Source organism: Cibotium barometz, chromosome 45 (genome assembly GCF_041138505.1).
Source record: "Cibotium barometz isolate CiBa-2024 chromosome 45, ASM4113850v1, whole genome shotgun sequence".
NCBI classification, from domain to species: Eukaryota; Viridiplantae; Streptophyta; class Polypodiopsida; order Cyatheales; family Cibotiaceae; genus Cibotium; species Cibotium barometz.
In genome coordinates, this window is record NC_141090.1 from 38,469,746 (window position 1) to 38,484,208 (window position 14,463).

The 14,463-nt window shown below is 45.8% G+C and overlaps 1 pseudogene across 1 annotated transcript in view; it reads left to right on the forward strand.

The window, feature by feature from the left end:
- LOC147612734 (uncharacterized) overlaps positions 1-14,463 on the forward strand; it is a 120,058-nt pseudogene that overhangs the window by 49,474 nt on the left and 56,121 nt on the right. Inside the window, exon 7 of the transcript XR_015263491.1 lies at positions 6,103-6,210. The product of XR_015263491.1 is annotated as an uncharacterized LOC147612734 (transcript). The remainder of the gene's footprint in view (positions 1-6,102; positions 6,211-14,463) is intronic.

Consider the following 14,463-nt stretch of genomic DNA (forward strand, 5'->3'; position numbering starts at 1 on the left):
AGGCGAGATACATGTGGATTAGCTTACGCCTCTCGGAGACTAGATGGATTTATATCGCCCTTTGCTACTCTCCTCCGAAGGGGTCACGGTTTGCCACCACCGAGGAGCCGGGTGGAGGAGAGGCTAGTGAGTCTCCATACTCTGTCTTATCTGAGGAGATCTTACACTATTCGACACTGGGAGAAGTCTTCTTGATGGGGGACTTCAATGCACGGACTCAGAGCAGACAGTGCGAGATCTATGACGTTGAGGATCCCTTGAGACTAGAGCCGCTAGCTACAGAGGATACAGGGATCACTCGGATCTCCGCTGACGGAGGAGCTGACAGCACTGGATATGGGCAACATTTGCTGGAGCTTGGGGCCTGACACCATCTCGTTATTTATAACGGGATGACTTAGTGGCCAGATTCAGGTGGGTTGACTTGCTTTCCAGTTGGGGGTGGCAACAGTAGAGTGGACTATGTGATGGGATCTCGGGAGGCAGCAGATATGGTGTCTCACTTTACCGTACCACCATGCCCCATTGAGGCGGATCATACATATCTATCCCTCACTTTCAGGAGCTTACTGGAGACCCACGCACCCATCATACAGCCACCACGCACTATTTTCCACTTCACTCAGGACCTAGCCAATGTGTATGACTATCGTGTTCATGATCAGCTATTTGCCTTAGACCCATCGGCACCCATGGCTATGCTCACCTCCCAGCTCTCACATGTACTGCACTCTGCAGCCGCGAGGAGTTTCCCATACCACATATAGACAGGACAGCCACCGGGAGCATGCCCCAGAACAGATGGTATGATGATGAGTGCAGAAACCTTTACCGCAGTCTCCGAGTGCAGAGGGCTTGCGGGGAGATCACGCAGAGACAGGCAGGCAGGAGGATGCATACTCTCACCCGCCGTAAGCGGCGAGCGTATGAGGAGGCTCAGTACTGGGACACATATCACATGCTCATGAGCAGAGATGCTGCTGCTGCTTGGAGGAGACTCAGAGAGCCCCGTCCTCCCACACCTATTACCGATCCTCAGACCTGGCAGACATATGTAGAGAGACTCTATGATGTGCCTGCACAGCCCCCTATACCACAGCCCACAGAGCCATCCTCCACAGTCTCCACCTTCTTCACCCCACCTATGGTTAGGGGGGCCATATGCTGACTCCAACATGGACGGGCGACAGATCATACAGGATTATAGGGAGAGCATCTCATGTATGCTATTGATACATTGGCACCATTTCTTGCTCATCTCTTCAACAGAGCTCTGTCAGAGGGGTTTCCGGCTGAGTGGACGATGCACACTATTGTGCCGATCCATAAAGCGGGAGATGTACTAGACCCCGGGAACTACAGGACCATCATGATTGGCCATATATTGGCCAAACTATACGGGGCAGTTTTGGAGGCACTCACGGAGAGGATGGGGGATTGAGAGCAGCAGGCCAGGTAGGCTTCCGACGAGCCGTCTCGACCATCGACCACATTTTTACATTGAGGTGCCTGATTGATCAGGCCAAGGCACGCAGGCAACGGCTCTATTGTTGCTTTGTGGATTTCCGCAAGGCATTTGATACTGTGCCCAGAGAGCGCCTCTTTCGGCGACTATAGACACTAGGCATACCCTCAGACATGATGTGGGGCATATACAGGCTATATGAGCAGGTCTTTGGGAGAGTCCGATGCCCAGGAGGCTTGTCCGACACAGTTGCTAGCACCATTGGTGTGAAGCAGGGGTGCCCGCTCTCCCCCACGCTCTTTGGGCTCTATATTGATGAGGTGGTCGATTACATCACACAAGGAGGCGGCTCTGGGGTTGAGCTATCAGGTATTACTGTCCATGTTATGCTGCTGATGACATCGTCTTGGTATCCGACACGCAGGTTGGGCTTCAAAGACACCTTGTGGCTCTTGATGACTTCTGCGCACAGCAGGGTCTCACAGTGAACCTTGGGAAAACCAAGGTTATGATCTTCCACACCTCACCCGCAGTCAGGAGCCACACTACTCTCACATTAGCAGGAGGGCGGGTCGAGGTGGTGAGCTCTTATGTTTACCTTGGCATCACATTTACTAGCTCATCTGGACGCTTCTCGATGGCTCAGGCAGTCCAAGACAGAGTGACCCGGGGGTATGCAGCTCTTGCTGGCCTTGAGCGTCAGTGTCATCAGGCACATTTTCAGGAACCCCGCACGAAGGGGTGGCTCTTTGATACATTAGTGACACCAGCCTTGATGTATGCAGCAGCGGTTTGGGCACCAGGGCTTGCAGCCTCCACATGGGTACAGCTGGAGAGAGCACAGATCTTGATGCTCTCGAGGATGATACGCAGCAAACCTGAGGGAGATGCCCACAGAGAGATTATGCCGCCGAGCTTTTGAGGCATCCAGACAGCTGGCCGAGGCTGGACACTGGATCTTGGTATGCACAGATGCTACAGTGGTTCTCACATCATGGGATAGACATTGAGCGGTTGCCACCTTTTCAGTATGATCAGTCTGCTCCACGGGGTTACCTCTCTCTCAATGACAGGAACAGAGTGGTGAGACAGGACATATGGTGGCACTACATACAGGAGACATGGACAGCACCAGAGAGCCGACTACCACCGAAGATGCTGTATTACAGAGACCACTTTATGAGCATCTGAGGGGATGGGTTTATACATCGACCGCGGTACATGGATGTATACATGCCACATAGCTCTCGCGTTGCTATTGGACAGCTACGAGTCTCATCACATCAGCTAGAGATAGAGGCTGGGAGAGCGGCATGGGTTCCCAGAGCCGAGCGGATATGCAGATTGTGCCGCGAGGAGGTGGAGACTGAGGATCACTTTGTATGTAGATGTAGAGCCCACCAGGGGGTCAGAGATAGATATGCAGGATTGTTTGAGGAGCACTCTTAACTACATCAGTTGATGGAGGCCTCGGACTAGCGGCAGCTTGGCAGACTACTACTAGAGCTTCATAGTTCTCGAGAGAGACTCCTCCAGACACCCGCTCCCACTAGGGGTGGGAGACAGTCCCAGCTCACAGATTTCTTCCAGAGAGCTAGGCCAATGCCAGCTGATGTACCACGTGGGGTGATCGCACAGAGAGTAGAGGACGTCGGCCTTGAGCGCCCCTAGCTGCTGATTTGATTCATGCAGCTGCCGCAGAGCTCTTCGCTTTGCTGGCGGCACCCCGCGGCGCACCTCTTCGCTTTGCTGGTGGCGCCCCTACGAAGCGGCACCTCTTCGCTTTGCTGGCCGTCACCTTTACACCCATAACTTAAGGCTTATACTTAAGCCTTTTATACACGTGGCTTCCACCAGCCACGTGAGCAGCCGGCAGCCAGCACCCAATGGCAACCCGACCAGCGAAGGGCAACCCGCCAGCGACCAGCGCGCACACAAAAAAAAAAAGGAGAACCCAACGGCTAGCGATCAGCGCAAAAAAAAAAAAAACAAACGGGCGTGCGCTAGTGTGAACCGGCACCCCTTTCCGTTGGCCATTCGGCAAGAACCAACCCCCCCCCCCCCCCCTCCCCGGCTGTCAAGAAGGCCGCCCTCTTCATGTACGCCCCTCTTGTCTCCGGCAATGGCTTTCTTGGCATGCATGTTGACTACCTTTCACACTTCTCCTGCTACCTTGTCTATTTCCAAGGTTTCTTTGGCGCGTATGCTCGTGGTAGCACATGTTCCATTGAATGATTCTTACTAGCGCAATCAAAATGAAGGCATTTCAACTACTCTTGAAGCCTTCTCTGGCAACCTTTTCGTCACACTTGATCCATGGTGAGCCAAAGCCTCCTCAAGCTCCCGGCAAGCAACTTCTCGGCGTACAACACCCACAACAGGTTTCTTGTCCTCAGCATAGTTCAGTAAAGACCACCAGACACGAAATACCTTCGTTCGAGCCTCTGCATGCTCGTCGCAAACATTCTCAGCATTACAACAGTTATGAGAAAGATCCATCTTTGAATCACTATCAACAGAAGCAGCAACATGAAGCTTCCAAAGGATCACATCTTGGAAAGAAATCAGCCATATCAAGATGGGCTTACTTAGTGGCACGTGTGTCCGACCCTAGTCGAGTACTCGGTCGTGAGCGCCGCGACATTGGACAAGTTTCCCCTCGCGAGCAATGCCCTACATTCAAGTCCTTGCAAGCTCTTGGTGGCAGTGTTGAAGACTTACTCATTCTCACGTTGTGCAAGAGGATCCTTGAGAGGTCTAAGAGGCGCAAACAACCTCAACCTCCCCCTTCTACATTGGAAGCCTTAATACTTGGTGAGAAAGCTGAAGATTCAGAAGATTCTTGTACATGTGTGACAAATACAATGTCCACAACTCCTTTTCTTGCCGTGACCCAGGCAGAAGCAATAGCCTCGTCACCGCCCGTGCAAAACGGAGTCTTTGCCTCTGACCAGATACCTGACGCCGTGGTGAATGATGCTTCTTCTTCAAAAACGAAGACTCCAGTCCTTACCTTCAGTGGTGCAAAGGATAAATCAGACGCAGAAGTCGCTGCAAATGAATCTTTGGACATAACTTGTCCCGAGAACAACTTTCTAAGCAAAGAAAAGCATATGGAAGATATTTCTTCTTCATCTACGACAACCCTTGAAGACATCCGTGTTACAGACAAGCCAATGGAATCCCTTTCAGATTTCCAAATGATGGTCACTAACCAAATGCAAAGTTTGGTGACACAACCCTTGATATTGGAGATTCAAGACAGTTTGCTTATGGTTTCTCTAAAGGCAAATGAAGATTCAGTCTTTTCTTGGACAAAGCTCGAAGTTACCAATGATGTTAACAAAAGTTCTACTCAAGTTACAGATACGATTCTCATGCTTTTGGTAAAGATGAGACAAGTTGCAGATGCAGTTAATATTCAGTTTGGTATATGCAAGATTGTTATGGTCAACAATAATGCCTTGACATGGGATCTAGCAGCTAGAGCTTTGGATGTAGAAGCAATTCTATCATTTCCCTTCTTCTAGAGTCTCAACAACTACTCCTGAGTCTTATTTTAAGTGGGAGGGAATGTCACGATTGTGAGATAGAGTGCTTACTCTCTGGCACCCATTTTCTTGTAAAGGAACACTATGTTGGTAATAAAGATACCTTGAGGGCGGGCCCGCGGAGGGGGGGGGTTTTGTGTTGTACTTCAGGCCCTATTGCTATGTCTTGTGGCTCGGCCGTGGTCTTGGCCTTCTTCCCCCCCCCCCCGGCAATGCTATCACAAGCTCCACCAAGGGTGGCAGCGAGATGGTGGAGTAGCGGGAGGAGTTGGCATTGTGGTAGTGGTGCTCAAGGTGGTGCTAGCAGGGATGCAACCGGTGGCGATGTTGTGTAGGTTGTCTCGACAACGAGCAGAGGCAGCGTCAGCAGATGCAAAAAAATGTGGGCTGCGAGGAAACTCCAGCAGAGGCACAGAAAGGGATTTCCACCCAGGGAGTGGATGGCTCGGCCGTGGTCTTGGCCGCCCCCCCGGCAATGCTATCACAAGCTCCACCAAGGGTGGCAGCGAGATGGAGGAGTAGGGAGGAGTTGGCATTGTGTGAGTGGTGCTCAAGGTGGTGCTAGCAGGGATGCAACCGGTGGCGATGTTGTGTAGGCGGATGCTGAATATATCGGCAGTGGTCATTGAGAGTTCCAGTCATACTCCACAGACATGCATGTCCCACTCCATGAGGATTGACATTGGTCATCTGAGTGTCGTCACACTATCTTCATGGAGAGCAGAGGGCATCCCATGATGAATATCACCTTGAAAGAAAGCTTAGTCAGTTGCTGACTCTGGTCAAGTGGTGGTCTAGTTTGACTAGTGGGTCAGAAATAGGATGACACATCTCAAACCCCACTGCAAACAGGCAACGATAGCATTTGTGGACCTTTTAGTTCATACGGGAATTTAGATGGCATGCCCTCGAGCGTCTCAACTCTCAGATTGTGCAAACATGCACGTGTTTTATTTATTATCTGGACCACTCCACCTTGCTTGAGTTCTATATCAATATATAAGCCTTTGTTTCAGCAGTATGACGGGCATGATAAATGAAACTTTGATCTAGAACTCATATAGCTGATTTAACTCTGAATTTCAGGTATGTAATGGACGAACTTGGCTCTGCAATCCGGCACAGTGATGAACCCAATTTTAGAGTGGCTCCATTCATGTACATGCCAGATGGAACTTTACAGTCTGCTATCAGGTAACCTTTATATTTTTCCTTATGCTTCTGTTGCATTTCAGTCCAAAGTAGGGTTTAGTTTCCCTGGCATGTGTTTAGTCTTAAATTATTTGATTATGTGCTATCATTAATACATGTCAAGATGCATGGAGGATAATCCATGGATGATAGTTATAACCCTTATTCGGGGAAAAGGTATGAAATTTTCTGTAAGAAAAAGGAATTTTGCTTTTTTTTTTCCTTTTTTTTTTGTTTTGTGCACGCTCAAAACTAGTGAGTTTAAGAGCTTTTGAAATATTTATCTTGTGTTCAGCCTTGGAACGATTGAGTGTAAGGGTAGTAGTTGGGTGCAAGTGTGTCAAATCCCCCAGGGTCACCTTGTGGGGAAAACCTGTTACAAGACCTGAAACCTACAAACAAAGCCATAAACCGTGAAGGGGGTGTAAGCCTGACTCACCACCCAACCATGAGAGCCGTGGGCTTTGGCAAAGCCCACAAGACCTGGCTGTCCCCACCGAGCCATGAGCTGAGCTAACTAGCAAGACGCACCGACTAGTCTCTACCCCATGACGTCCCATATTGCCACGGAGCTACCCTCGCAGGCCTCGAGATTGCTGCGGCCTCGGTTGCATGAAGTAGGTGCACGTCTGCACTAGATCCAGGCTCCTGATTGCAGAGCTCTCGCATAGCCTCGTGAGACTCTGACTAACTGATTGACCTTGGCTACCCTTTTATAGGCTCTTGGCTGGTCACGAGGCGTCCACACATGTGCGCCCGCCTGTCAGTCCATCCTAGCTCAGCTTGCCAATCAGCCTACCTAGCTCCAAGCTACCCCAAGCCTCGAAGCTAGTCTTATGTGCGTGCTACACACGGTAGATACACTCTGTGTACATGACATACGCCCCTTCCTCTAAGAGCTCACTCCTGAGCTTAGTAAAAACTCAAGGTAATCTTGCTTAAGAGTAGTCAATGTCTCCCACAAATGTTATATCCTCGACATCTATGATTTCTTGAGAAGTAACTAGCTGGTCTGCTCCACCCAGTACTTAAGTCTACTAACATGAAATACGGGATGAACTTTCATATGAGAAGGCAAGTCCAATTCATAAGCAACTGAACCAATCTGACGGTTAACCATAGTTGTTTCTTGTACCGGTGCGAATGGGTTCATACCGTACGAGTTTTTTTTTCCCCCAAAAATTTTTCCCCTTGAAAAAAAAATTTCCAAATGCTTTAAAAAAATATAGAAACCTTGCTTAACGAAGATCCCGAATGCTCGGAATACTTCGCAACTTTCGTGTCCACTCAGTATTCCATATGGGGTTGTTGAGAGACCTAAAATTCTGGCGAGGTAGACTGGTAGTGCACACTTGATTGGTAGGATGAGAGAATCTTGCTACATCACTTGGAGATCCCTGGTATAGGTAGACTAGACAGTTAGATTCTCAATTTATGAACGAGGGAGAAGATTTGGACATGGCCATTTTGATTTAGAGAGGAGTCCCTAAACCTATCACCCTAGATGCACTGCTCGTATTTGTGCAAGGACAGTCCCTTAGTCATAAACGCTACACTGGGAGATCTTTGGTATTGCATTACCCATCCAGGTTCTTTTTTGGAGACAATCGGGAGATCCAACTGGGGGAGACACATATCCATGTTCTGGTTCCTCAAGCACTATAGTCTCCTCCCCTCCAACCTTCCCTCACATTCAAGCTTGAAGCTCCATAGGTTGTAAGTGTAAAAAATAAAAACCGTATTTTATCGTACGGTATCTGAAAATTTCATATCGTACCAAAAATTTCCGTACGGTATTGTATTTTCTATCGTGACAACTATGCGGTTAACCCGAAATGGTCCGCAGTATCTAGGGGATAATTTCAAAGATCGGCTTGTCCGTAAAGTCTCGGAATCTTCTGGAACTCGCAAATACACAATCGTTTCTTCAAAGAATTCTCTTGGTGAACGATGTTTATTAGAATAAAATCCGTCTCTATCTTGAGTGTTTCTAATAGATTCCTTCGCAACTTGTAACATTTCTTGCATGGCTTACAAAAAAGTACGTGCGGCATCATGCTAAAGTCTCGAAAATCCCATGGTAACAGGTGATCTAGGTTGAAATCTGTACATAAGCATAAAAGGACTAAAACCTGTACTCGTATGCTTAGTATTGTTGTATGCAAATTCTAACATAGGAAGATAATCCTCCCATGAACCCTGTCTTTTGGAGACATGCACAAAGCGTGTCCTCCAAAGTCTGATCCACCCTTTCAGTCTGGCCATCAGATTGAGGATGATCTAAGGAACTCAGATTCAAAGTTGTTTCTAACTTCTCAAAAACAAGCCTTCAAAAGTCACTTGTAAACTTAGAGTACCTATCACTGACTATGTCTTGCGATAAGCCGTACAGTCTAAACAATTGCTTGATAAACTACTTGCTAATTGCGTAGCTGTAGCAGTCTTTCGTGTAGGTAAAAATCTAGCCATCTTTGTCAAGCGGTCTACCACAACCCAAATAGAATTACGGCCTTGACGTGTTCTTGGCAATCCGGTAATAAAATCCATCAAAATACTTTCCCATTTATTACCATGGATTTGCAAAGGATGTAACATCCTAACCTGTCTAAAGTGTTCAGCTTTATTCGCTTGACAAATCTGACACTTGAGGACATAATCTTTAATATATCCTTTCATCTTTGGCCAATAGAAATCGTGTCTCACTAAAGCTAATGTCTTGTGTATCTTGGGGTGTCTAGCAGAAGGAGCGTCATGACACTCCTTAAGAATCTTGGATCTAATGTTCGGGACTTGCGGTACACAAATTTTGTCATTATGGAATAGTAAACCATTCCGAATCATCCACTGGCCTCCTGCAGCCTGAATCATAGGCTGCTCAGTCATCGAGTCTTGGTCAATCAATGAGCTCCCGTCTTGAATTCTCTGCCAATATGGATCAAAATAACTATCAGTCGTGCAAAGCCCTGTCAATGACTGAAATAAGGCAACGGAAATATGGATCAAAATAACTATCAGTCGTGAAAAGCCCTGTCAATGATTGAAATAAGGCAATGGAAATATCAGTGAATGACAAAGTATTCACCTCTCTTATCTGACTAAGTGCATCTGCCACACTATTCATGGACCCCTTGTGATAGCGTATTTCCAAATCAAAATCTTGCATTAACTCTGTCCATCTAGCTTTTTGTCCTCTCAAATCCACTGCATCACACATACTTGATTGAATGATCAGTCAATGCCACAAACTTGGAGCCATATAAATAATGTCTCCAAACCTTGAGAACGTAAATGATAGCGTAAAGCTTCTTCTCAGGGGTTAGCCAATGAGATTGAGTATCGTCCGGCTTTCGACTCTCGAAAGTAACATGTCTACCATCTTGAAATAGAGCAGCCCCGATTGCATAGTCACTCGCGTCGGTCTCAAGAACATAAGGCCGACTAGGATTGGACAGTGCTAAGGTAGGTGCTTCCTTGACTTTATCTTTCAAAAGTCTGAAGGCTGTATCCAAATTGTTATTCCAAGGGATAGGTTGATTCGACTTACGTCCACGACCTTTCAACAAGTCGGTCATTGGTAGTGTGAGCTGAGAGTACTCCCGCACAGATTTTCGAAGAAAAACAACAAAACCGAGAAAAGAATGAAGTTGTCTCATCGTCTGCGGTATCGACCAAGCCAAAACCTTTTGCACTCGGTCATAGTCAATGCTCAACCCGTCTCGTGTGATCTTGTGTCCCAAGTAAGTGATTTTTGTAAAAAAAACTCACATTTACTAAATTTAGCGTATAGTCGATTCTGTCTTAAAATAATCAAGACAATAGTAAGGTGTCTAACATGATCCTCGAGAGTATGACTGTAAACTAAAATATCATCCAAGAACACCACCACGAACTTTCCCAAATGTTCACGAAAAAGATCGTTCATCATTTGCTAGAAAATGGTTGGAGCATTGGTCAACCCAAAAGGTAATACGAGAAACTCGTAATGGCCATACCTAGTCTGAAAGGCAGTTCTTTCGACGTGCCTTTCGTGAATACGTATCTGGTGGTAGCCAATACGTAAATCTATTTTCGTGAAATACCTCGCTCCCACTAAACGGTTAATTAGGTCAGGGTGTTATCCTTCTTTCTCCGAAGTGGCATAAGCACACTCCAAGGTGATTTACATCTTGAAACGAGTCAAGTAACTTCTTTAATTCTTTGCTTTCAAACACACTTAATTCATTAACATCCATAGCAGGTACGAGAAATGAAGAAAGTGGAATCAAGATAGAGTGGAAAGTAGTATAAAAAGAAGAATCCATTATATTTCCAAAAAATCAACTGTATTTATGAGAGGTCCTTGAGAGGGATGTATATAATCACTTTGAATGCAAAACTGGATGTTCCTATGTTCAAAAGAAAAAGAATGACCAAACCAATCTGTTTGGACCTTAAGGGTCTTAAACCACTCAATCCCTAATAGCAAGTCTACGTGCTCTAGGTGCATAACATAGCACTCCAGAACATGTTGTAGTCTTGAATCCGGATTGGTAGCTTCTCCACCTTTCGATCCCACACTTGCCGACTTACAGGTAGGTGTACCTCGTAGGTATGATCGCTAGGCATCGTGTCCAGACCCAATTTCTGCACAAGTTTGTAATTGACAAAGTTGTGTTAGCTTTCGGGGTCCAGAAGAACGTGTATATTATGGCCGTTTCCTTTTACATAAACTCGGAGAAGATCGTGCAAGCCGAAAACTTTAGAGTTGAATAGACGATCAGAACATGTACTAGGGCAAGAAAAAACATTGACCAAAGTACCTGTCAAAGACAACTGGTTGGTTGCCTTTGTCTTGGATCCTGCGTTGGTCTTGGCACTCTTTTTCTTCGGGCACTCCTTACGCATGTGTCCTTTTTCTTCGCAGATGAAGCAATGTTCCTCCTCCTTGAGCTTCAAAGCCCTGAGGAGATAATTTTTTTTTGCTAGAGTCGAATTAGAATTCTTCGAAGGTTGGTCCCTAGACTTCTCTTCTGTCGTGCTTTAAGATATAGGCCTTGGAGCCTCAGTGAACAAGGGTGTAGAAGGTGTGTGGGTGTGAATGGTCCTTAGGGAGCCACCTAACCCTAGGCCACTAGCAAGCCTATTTAAAGGCACATGCCAAAGGCATTTGTATGGAGCAAGAAGCTTAGTTGTATTTTGAGCAACTTAATAAGCAACATATTCTGTTCTATATTGTGAGTCTCTCTCCTCCACATATTTGATCTAGCATGAGCACCACGAAATTCTAACATGGTATCAGAGCTTGGCAAGATTAGGTCACTTTTGTGGTGTAGAATAGGTCAACTTTATTATCTTTTTCTTTGTGGAGCTGAACCTTCTGCCAGTGGGTGGAGGAGCTCTAGCAACTCGTGGAGGCAAGATCTCAACGTGCTATCAACTAGGAAGATGAAGAAGACTCCTGGGCGCTCAGCCTCGTACAATCAATTGTGAGGTTCACTCTCAGGACGCGGCGGCATTGACCTCTGAGCAAGCCGGCATCGTTTTTCTGCGCAGCCGTACGAGCATTCGCCGTGTGTAGGCGATTGTAGACTTAGTGGGCTTAGGGCTTTTGAAGCCCATAGCCTCAAGTATCTACAGTTCAAATCTCAGTCCCAATGGCTGCTCCATGGGTGCGCTACAGTCAAAAAACCAGGTTGCTCTCTTGGTAGCCATTGAAGCTTCCATTAAAGCTTCAAAATCAAAGGTTTTCTTTCACTAATCTCTTCTTAGCTTCAAATCTCTTAAGTGCTTCTTGAAGTGTTTTGCTCCAGATTCTTTGATGTTGTGGGCATACACCATGAGGTATTCATAAGCCTCATTGCCATCAAGCTTCATCAACATCTTCAAGTGCACAAAGCTTTTTCAAAGTGTGCTTATAAGCACTAATAGTGTTGCTTAACACTAATAATGGTCATAACCATCAAAGGAGGAGGTCTTTAACACTAAGGAGGCTCTTCTTCATCAATATTGGAGGCCGAGCACACACCATAAGTGCCACATTATAAGTCTTCATCATCAACCCGCTTCTATGCTTACCTTGGCAAGCTTCCCAGGAGAAATGGTGCAACCATAAACCATTGTCTTCATCCCATAAGCCAAAGAGGTTGAAGTTTTCTGGTTTTTCATCATCAAACTCAGTTCCTTGAGTGGTTTAAAGTTAAGCACATGTACACTAAGTGCTCATCTTTAATGTTTTTGTGTATCACCCTTGAGGCTCTTGTTTGTAAGAGGAATAGGCATGTCATAAGCCATATGCTCTCATTTCCCAAGCCCAAGGTATGTTATTCCGCTGCATATTCAACATTTTCATCCTCTAAGATGAGTTGTAAGGTTGAGCATAGCATCACTAAGTGCTCTATCTTGTTGTTTGTCATGTTTTTAAGCATCTCTTGGCATTGTCTTTGTAAGAGGCATAGGCAACATTATGAGCCATGCCCTCACCTTCTTGAGCCAAGAATGATGTACCTTATTGGTTTGAGCATTTACCTCAACCACTTACTCACTTTCATTAAGCTTGTACCTTCAAACCCTAATGGGTATCATGTAACCAACATGCACAAAAGCTTTTGTTGTAATCAAGGAGTAGACATTGCCCTTGACCAATCTATAAGGCAAGTGGTAAGACCCTCCTTTTCCCTTTCCCATATAAATCTACCTCATAACCATTACTCTAAGGAATTCCCTCATTGCCCATGGAGGAGGTATGGTATGCAAAAAAGCATCAAGCATGTTGAAGGAACATCTATGTGCAAAACATTTAAGCAAGGGTGGCAGCCTTGTTTTGATCATTGTGTGAGAATGGTCAAGGTGGAAAGCATGTGGAAGCAATGGCATGTATGTCCAAAGCATGTCAACTACAAGAGGTCAAGCAAGCACAAAGAGTGGGGTGCACCATCATTAAGGTGTACATCATTAAGGTGTGCATCATTGTATTAGCCTCTAAGGCTCTAAAAACATAGTTGTAAGTCCTAGATAACCACACCACCATGAACATTCTTGTAAGCCTAATGTTATAAGGGCACATTTTTTTTTCCATATGTCCAATACCACCCATTCCAAGCACATTTTTTCATGGCTGGTATTGAGGGGGGGTATTAAGATATAGGCCTTGGAGCCTTAGTAAACAAGGGTGTAGAAGGTGTGTGGGTGTGAATGGTCCTAAGGGAGCCACCTAACCCTAGGCCACTAGCAAGCCTATTTAAAGGCACATGCCAAAGGCATTTGTATGGAGCAAGAAGCTTAGTTGTATTTTGAGCAACTTAATAAGCAAGATATTTTCTTGTATATTGTGAGTCTCTCTTCTCCACATATTTGATCTAGCATGAGCACCATGAAATTCTAACAAGTCATGGGCGCGGAGAACTTCATTTTGTGCTTGTTTCCTTGCTCGGTTACGGTCTTGGTTTTGAAAGAGACCATCATATCATCATAAATATGGGCAGAGTGAATGGCCTCGTTCAAAGTTTTGCACTTGTTATTCTTGACATGTAAACGGTACGAGTCTGGTAATCCTGCTACGAAGAAACGCAAAAGAGTAGTAGAATTCATCTTCGTAGCTTTTAAGTCTCTAAATTTCTAGAGGTAGACCTCATAAGTGAGGTTCTGCGATGTCATGGTCAAACTGGCAAACTGAGCAACTATGTCGTAGTCATCCTCCTCCTTGAGAAACTCCTTGAAAACTTCTTCAAACTGCGCCTAGGTTGTCGGTTTAGGTGTAAGCCCAGCAGGGTGTGTAGTGATAGACTCAACCACGTGTCCAAGAGATAAAGATATAAAGAGAGAGAGGGGAGAGAGAAAAGGGAATGGGGATCTTGCACAGTACACCACACTGAGCGGGTAACAGGTCGCGCCCCCTTTCAGGAATTTATTGAGGAACAATCCATGGGTACGCTGGCTAAGATCAATACAATCAATGAATACAAAACAGACAGATATGCCGATGTAGGATATCCAAGTCGATGTTGATGTCGATGTTGAGGTACGAGATCTTTGATGCCGTGCACACCACGGTGATTGCCCACAAGTATTTCTCACCGGGCTAGTACCAAATTCAATATCCAAATCCAAATCCAATGAATCCAAGTCCAAGTTCCAAGTCCAAATCAAATCCAAAACCAAGTCCAGATCAAGTCCAAGTCCAAATCCATGTCCAAGCTATATGTCTAAGTTCCAAGTTCAAGTCCAAGTTCTAAATCCACTCGCTCATCCCGTGATTAATGTCCACAACTCCTATAGCCT